Source organism: Strigops habroptila, chromosome 1 (genome assembly GCF_004027225.2).
Source record: "Strigops habroptila isolate Jane chromosome 1, bStrHab1.2.pri, whole genome shotgun sequence".
NCBI lineage: Eukaryota > Metazoa > Chordata > Aves > Psittaciformes > Psittacidae > Strigops > Strigops habroptila.
In genome coordinates this window covers 112,957,870-112,965,922 of record NC_044277.2, presented here as the reverse complement: position 1 = coordinate 112,965,922, position 8,053 = coordinate 112,957,870, and the positions used below count along the sequence as shown (strand labels likewise).

At 45.6% G+C, this 8,053-nt stretch overlaps 1 long non-coding RNA gene across 1 annotated transcript; it reads right to left on the bottom strand.

Annotated features, from left to right (window-relative positions):
* Positions 1–4,543: 4,543 nt before the first annotated feature.
* LOC115617874 lies at positions 4,544–7,333 on the bottom strand. The gene is made up of 2 exons (XR_003994689.1): positions 7,236–7,333; positions 4,544–5,998 (listed from the first exon to the last, which is right to left on the bottom strand). It is a non-coding gene; the product is annotated as an uncharacterized LOC115617874 (long non-coding RNA).
* Positions 7,334–8,053: the final 720 nt, after the last annotated feature.

Sequence of the window (8,053 nt, the reverse complement as noted above, 5' to 3'; positions counted from 1 at the left end):
TGTCTGGATTTTCCCAAAAGAAAAGCAAAGAGTTGATGTTTTTACTTCAGCTCTCATTTTCTGCTGCACTGGACGTTTCTTAGGAAGCCAAGGGAAGCTCGCAGTGGCCGCAACTCAGTGCACATTGCCCTAAGGTTTGATCGCAGCACAAGGCGGCACTGGGCAGCAGTGCTGCTCCAGCACTGGCACCGGCTCCTTGGGGAATTTTCAAGTAAGTGCTAAAAGGGGCCAGGACCTGTGTGGCACAAGACATTTAATTAGCATGTTAAATACTCACATGTACATGTCAAACAGCGCCGGCTGAGCAGGAAAGCAGCATAACTCACTGTTTAAAGGAAAAGTCATATTCGCAAACTTCTCCCCATTCCCCTCCCCGCCCCCCCCGGTTGATTGTTGCCTCTTGACTAGTAAAGGGGAATCTGGTTTTTTGGAAGCAGAACATACACTGAAGTCCCTTATTAAATGAGCTGGCTGAACTGCAACTGCTGAAGGCAATGGTGAGAACTCGCCAGCTTCTTTTGAAAAGCATCCTCTTGTTCCGGGCTTGGTTTAGGCCGTGCAAGTTTATTGCAGATGCTGAACTCTGCCCCAGAGGGTAGGGGCACACACTTTGGTGTACATCATTACACATTTCTGGAATACTGAAAAGCTGCCAGAACAAGTTATCTTGCTCCACCTGGAACCGAGTGAAAAGGAGATTTCTCTCTCTTTGATTCCTCGGTGTCTCGGCCAGATGAACTTGGAAACTCCACCTGCCAAATTCACACTGTTTGAGAGGGTTCATATTAAACCTATGGGACCTTACTGTGCTTTCCAGAGCTTTCTCCTGGCATCCTTCCCCTAGCAGTCCCTTCCAGCTCCAATGGCCCTAAGGCCTGACACAAAGGAAAATGCCTCAGTCACAGTTCTTTAGCTGCTACCTGGCATGAAGCTGGTCCAGCACGTACGCACTCATTTCTCCCCTTTAGGCCACCTTCACCTAAGGGCCAAGCAGCAGTGTCCTGTGCAGGCAGCAGAGGGCAAGCAGGTATCTTACCCGGCATCGGTCAGAAACAGGCATGGTTCCACTGCAGCCACTGTTGCCCTGTAAACCTCTGTACCTGGGGCATCATAAAGCTCTCACACTTAAAAAAAACCAACAGAAAACCAAAAGCCAAGTAAACCCATCATCCCCCTGCAAGTGTCCTGTTTTAGAGACACTATGAGACCTTTTAAGTGTAAAGAGTAATATCAGCATTCAAAACAGTAGTCTAGAGCAATGCTGGTCAGGAGGGGCAGGAGTAGGTGCTGGTAGGTGCTCTGAGGCCTCACAGGAAGAGAATTAATGCTCCTTTGAGCATTGTGTTCTGATACACTCCCTTCCTCATTATTATGAAGAGGAAGCCAAACGAAAAGCTGCTGCCATCGGAGAAGAGGGGTAATGGTTGGACTTGATGATCTTAAAGGTCTTTTCCAACCTAGTCAATTCTATGATTCTATGACAAGAGGCAATGGTTTTAAATGGAAAGAGAGTAGGCTTAGACTGGACATAAGGATGAAATTTTTTATAATGGGAATAGTGAGACACTGGCACAGGTTGCCCAGAGATATTGTGGATTCCCCATTCCTGGCAGTGCTCAAGGCCAGGTTGGATGGAGCTTAGAGCAACCTGGTCTAGTGGAAGGTGTTCCTGCCCATGGCAGGGGGGTTGGAACTAGATGATCTTCAAAGGTTCCTTCCAACCGAAACCATTCTATGATTCTAAGAGCCACACACAGCAGAGGGCCAGTGAAGGGGAGCTGAGGGTGCTGGGCACATATTGCAGGATCAGGCTGGGCACAAAAACAAGACCCTGCATGGCAAGACACAAGACCCTGCAAGCATGTTTTGGTCGTTGAATACCGGTCATTTGGAATCAATACACTGCAAAAACATACTAGATTACAAGGTTCTGGCTGCTGGGAGCTGATGAAAATGAGAAGGCACCTGGGGAAATCTTGGAGCAGCAAGAAAACAGGAGGTTGGAGGCAAAATTGCAGTTTTAAAATCTCTTTTTTCTCTAGAGTTTCACGGTCTAGTAGGTTTGGCCTAAGCTGACATGAAAGATCTGGTGTGTTTCCTCTTACACATGAAAAATGACATACACACCAGTAACATCAATATTATTATAATATTTTAAATTGGACTTCACACGTAATTTTTAGTAAAAATATGTATTTTGAGATTTATAGTTCATCTTAGCCTGGCTTTCATCATTGAGCGTGACCAGAGTTTCGGGAAGAGTGATGAGATACTGGGTCTCCCAGGCAATGCCCATCGCTGCCCAGAGCTGAGTCAGTAGTGCCAACGTGCCACCTGCATCTTTAATAATGTCCAACAGCTTCAAAACACTGACATCTGCTCATGAAGTTTGCAGTTTAAGTGATTTCTCAGATATGCAAGTCAACACTCTCTACCTGGAACCTTGCTTGGAAAATGTTTGACATTTCTATAGCAGGCATTTGCTCACTTAGGAAAAAATTATCCAGAGAAAATAAGGGCTTTGCCGCTCAGCCAATTCTTAGGCACACCACAAGTGAGCTCCCCTATCCTTTCTTTTCTCTACGCTGTCATGTTTCTACAAGGGAGAGAGGCACCACGGCCATCAATCTTCTTGCGGGCTTTTCCCTTCCTGCAGGAACTCTGCTTCCCTGCTGATACACTGGCATATTTTACTTTCTTTTGACAACTTACTAGCAGAAGACCAGTAAAACTCAGGGGTTTTTTTAATTATTTAACTAGGAGTACTTATAGGTGCTCAATAATGTAACAAACCTTGCAGAGGGATTTCAGTTTTCACCCAAATAGCAAAATCCCTGGCAGAAGTTCAGTATTTCTTACAATTTAAGCAGGTCTTTTTAAAGCCCGACTGTATTTTAAAATGTCTCATCTTTATTTAATGGCTTTGTGAACATACCATGGGGATTGGGCCGTATAATCACATGAAGACTTGAATAAAAGCCAATCCAGATCAGCTGCTATTACAGGAACAAATCAAACAGGGTTGGGCTTTTTTTCTTTCACTCAAAAACAAGAGACAGGGCTGGAGCTGCACTGGCTGCCAGCAAGACAGAGGTTATTCCCAGCGTGATGAATCTGGGGTTGGGTTCATCTTTTACCAGCAAGCATATTGGCCAAGGAGGGCATGCATGTTGCAGTCATGCACGCACACACAGACATGGAGAGAGGATGATGGCCAAGCATGGCTACACACCAAAACCCCCCGAACCCGCCCCATACACTAAAACAGGGCTGTTCGATGCTGAGGTAGTTATAAAGCCAGGCTGGAGCCACTGCCCTGCTTGCTCAGCAACCCCGGATTGTATTCCACAACTTGCCCAACCAGGCCCTTGTGCTTTAGTAAATCAGCACACTAACAGCCCTGCACAGGTTTGGGGGGAGCTCCTGTCCCTGCTATCCCCACCACAGCTGCCCCAGCTTCCAGCCTTGCTTCAGCCCTCACGCATCAGCACCAGGGAGCAGAGCCTGATGACACAGCATGGTCCAAACACATATTTCTTCCTTATAAAACCACAGAACAAGACATTTGGCTTCTGTTACCAGAGGCCTGGGGTATAATTAATCCACCCTATCTTGCATTTTTAATTACATCTGCACTCAAGTATCCAAGTCTTTCACAACCCCAATACTTTTAAGATGTAGGGAAAATATTACAGCCCTGTTTTCACAGGAAGAGAGGCTGAGGCATAGAGACTCTGAGTAAGTAGGGCAAACTTCAGAGAAAACCTGGAGCACGACTGAGAACAGAACCCAGATGTACCCAGGCTCATGCTTTGCTTTAAACAGAGCACTAGGATCCCTCTCATTCATGATGCCAGTATAATGGTATTTCCTCTCCTGGAATGGCGCATTTGGCTTTGGCCAGCGCCCCTCTCCCTCTCTGAGAGGGAGAGAGGGAGAGAAAGGCCAGAGAAGCACAACCAAAACATTTTTCGTTGTGCAGAGGAGCTCCATACATGGCAAGGAAGAGATGCAGGAGCCTGTGGAGGGCCATGAGGTTCTCTGTGCCTGGGGAAGTAGCAGGCAGGCAGACAAGCTGGCAGTACAGGGCTGGGCTTCAGCCAGCCGCAGGGTACCAAGGCTTGGTGTCAAGGAAGTTGGGCTCAACCTGGTTCTGCTTCTGTTTTTTCTGTGTACTGGAATGAGCCATTTAACACTTTGGGGCTCATCTACTGGGGTGGAGGAACTTTGGCAGGGTGTTTAAAAGTGCAAGTTTAACATGTAGCAGCTACCTTGAGCTAACTCCCAGGTCAGCCTATATGCAAGGCAGGTTGCTTCACTTGTGAGAGGCTGCTCCCAAAGGTGCTCTTGGACCTCTGTGTATATACGGGCAGTTTGTACACAGTATAGGGACATATGTGTCATAACGAATGTGCTGTGCAGTCCCACCTTCGTACTGTATACAATGGTTCTGGCAAAGGTAAGCCCTTAGTCGATAAGAGCAAAGCTCAGCTTCAAAGAACCTGGAGACCCTCAGATGCATCATGGTAGTAGAAACGCAAAGTTTTTTCAAGCTTTTATTGTTCCAGTATGACCTGTCTGAAGTACTCCCCCCACCCCCCTTAACTGTGCAATGGTAAAATGACATTTACCTAAGGAAAACTGTCAAGGAAAAAAATCTTGAAAAAGAGACAAGAGAATAAGTTCATGGGGCAAAATGGACTTTTCAGTGTGTTAGGGAAACACCACCTGGTAGGATTTGGAAAAACCTTCCTTCTTTAACAGAACTTTTGAACTCAGGAGAAAAAAAAAAAAGGTTTCAAAAGTTTTCAGGGAGCTCTTCAGTTTATGCTTGTGGAAAAGGGCATCTTGTTTAACAAAGATCTTGGGTTTTGAAAGCCATGTGGTTCAGTATTAGAGTTCTGAAGATGCACAGTTTCACTGAAGACACTGGTTTTGACTCCAGGTCTGTGTAAGAGTCACTAAAATACAAGTACATTGCTTGCTTTGCTGTAAGGTAGCTGAGCAAGGCTCACAGCCTAGGCTTGGAAGACAACTGCCTCCACAGTGTGGGGAAGGACCTGACGGGCCTCCTCGCCCAAACTGGCTGCAGGGCTGTGTCCTCCTGCTTCAGCTCTTTCATCCCAAACACCATGAATCGCAAAGGCATCCTTTCATCCACTGCATCCAGATTCTTTGTTGCCTCTGGAGGTCCAGGTGACCTTGCATTCCTGACACCACATCCTTTGACTCGTACCTTCATCTCCAAGAAGTCCTGTTTTCCATCTAGGCATACACAGTGACCTTAGCAATTTGTTCTCCTTAAAGCCAGGTGCCTTCTGTGAGAAAGCATCTTTTCCCACATCTGCAGGTCTTGTATTTCCTTTGAAATCTGAGATACACTTATGGATCTGCTCCATTGCTTTGTGGATGTTAATGTGAATGTGGAATTTCCATGCAACTTGAGACAGAGATTTCATTTGGTATCACATACATGATCTGCCCCAACCCTGTAGCTTAGGGATCCGTTGGCAATCTCTATCATCACCCATTTTTAGTTTGCACAGCTCTCTCCTCTACCATTTACCCTCTTGTCCTTGCAAGGAGACTCCTATAAACATTTGCCAATTAATTATCTTCACTATGAGGGTGGTGAGGCACTGGCACAGGTTGCCCAAGAGAATCTGTGGGTGCCCCATCCCTGGCAGTGTTCAAGGCCAGGTTGGACGGGGCTTTGAGAAACATGGGCTAGTGGAACCATGGCAGGGGGTTGGAACTAGATGGTATTTAAGGTCCCTTCAAACCCAAACCAGTGTATGATTACATGATCTCTAAAAATCTCTTCTGCTATGATGTCTATGAAAAGCTTTCTTGAAGACCAGTGTTTGTTGTTTATGATGCTAATTCTGTCTCCCTGTTCGTTCACATCCAGGCCTGCCCATACTGTAAACTGCCTGGGCAGACCAAAGATTGTCATTTCTTTGGCACAAGTGGTTGACGGTCCAGGATGAGTGATACTCTGTGAGACAATAATAAAAATGGTAAACAAATAATCAGACTAATGCAAGAGAAAGTACTTACTGGAACACCGGTAGGAGAGATCTAACAATGTCTCTAAAAAGCAAGTTATTCCGAATACAATCTTCCTTCACCCAAATCAAACCACCAGGACCAATGATGGTTTGACTGACCATGTTTGCCCATTTGCCCTCATCAGAACCAGCTTCCCCACTAACTCCTCAAATTCTGATACTCTTTACTTTCAGAGCCCACAAACATAAATCAACTAGAAATAAAATTTAATTTACAGCATCAAAAACAGTCACATTTGGAAACAGTCTAATTCCCTGATGCTCAAAAGCACATCACATTATAATTTATCAACCATCACATTTTTAATGATGTCAGACATTTGTCATCAAGTCACCATTAAATTGGTAGCTAATGGCTTCTAATAAATGTCAAAATGAACTTGCAGATGCCTATTTGAAATATATTAGGAGCCATTAAACAGCAATTAAAAGGAAGTTTCACAAATAATATTTTACATTAGATATGTCACAGAGCCATGCAAGGAAGGGATGGTGACATTTTGAGGAACCTCTGAAAACGCTCCCTTGTGCCACCTATTTCTGCAACAACAGCCTATATACTGCCCTGGAGAGCAGCCTGTGCTTCCTGGACATCCAGAGCTCTCCCTGCAGGATAAAGCCCTGGCCACTCATGATGTGGATGCTGTAAGTCACTGTTTTAAGGCCCAACGTGGACAGTATGTGGGATAAGAGCATCATCCCCTCTATCCCTTGCCCTGTTCTGCTCCAGAGGCAGAAAAATGGCTCAGACCTTTCCCTAGCATTGCCTTCCAGGATGCCAGGAGGTGCTGGGGTAGGCAGGGATGTGGGGCAGGAGGGGAGCACTGCTAGCAAATCCAAGGTAAACGGGCACTGACATTAGCCAGGGTTTGGAGGGGATAGGCAGAGGAAGATCTCCAAAGGGTGTGCAGAAGATTTTGGGGAGGAAGAGTGGAGAAAGGGTTATGAACAGCCATTCTCCCGCTGTAAATGTAAGGTGAGTGAGAAAGAGGGTCACAAAGTTGGGTAGAGGGACAGCCTGAGGCCACCTTGTACTGAAGTTTGCATAGGCATGAAACCCTGAAGTCTGCATAGTTTAGTAATGACTTAACAAAAAGAGCTCACAGCACTGGCAGTATCCTCTCTACCACCTTTCTCTTCAGTCCATGCATGAACAAAGCTCACCCTGTGTGGTTGGTGCAGTCTGGTGTCAGCACAACTCGGGCTGTCTCAGGAGGGCATTGAAGATCACCTTTCAGCAAAGTCAAAATCATAGAATCATTTAGGTTTGAAAAGACTTTTAAGATCGAGTCCAACCATTAACATAACACTGCCAAGTCCACCACTAAACCATGTCCCTATACTTTGAAAATGACTGTCAGACATGTAACCTTTAGACATTAACAGTAACTTCATGGTATTCATATGCCTATTTCAGCCCAGCCACAGCTTAGAAATAGTTAAAAAGAATTTATTCCCAGCTTGCACCATTGTCAAGTTCTTTTAAAAGAGCAGCTTGCTTTCTCCCTTCTTTTTTTTCTTTTCCTTTTTTTCCACATAATCCCTCACAAACAGGAGGGAGGGAGGGATGGGACTGGATGTGACCATTAATCCTGCTGGAGCTCAGGCCAGTGTGGTGAGAATTAGGTAAACTGGAGGCTGTGGAGCCCGATGGGGACAGCACGTTCTGGTGTGCTGGTCAGCAGAGCCAGCAACAAACCGGCGCCTTACACAAGTAGGTATCAGCAGCCAGTAATAGACCCATTGTGTCAGTACACAAATATGTTGTTACGCTCCACCTTCCGTCCTATTTGTTTCTTGCAGTACTATGGCTACTTTCCTCTCCCATTTACGTAGCTGAGAATCTGACACAGAAAAGCAAGAAAAAAATCCCATTCCCCGCACCCTCCCCATCGCTCACGCTGCAAAGGACCTGTTTATACAACTGTGGGAGAGGGTGTGTATTTGCATACTAAATGGAATCAAGAAAATATGTAACATAT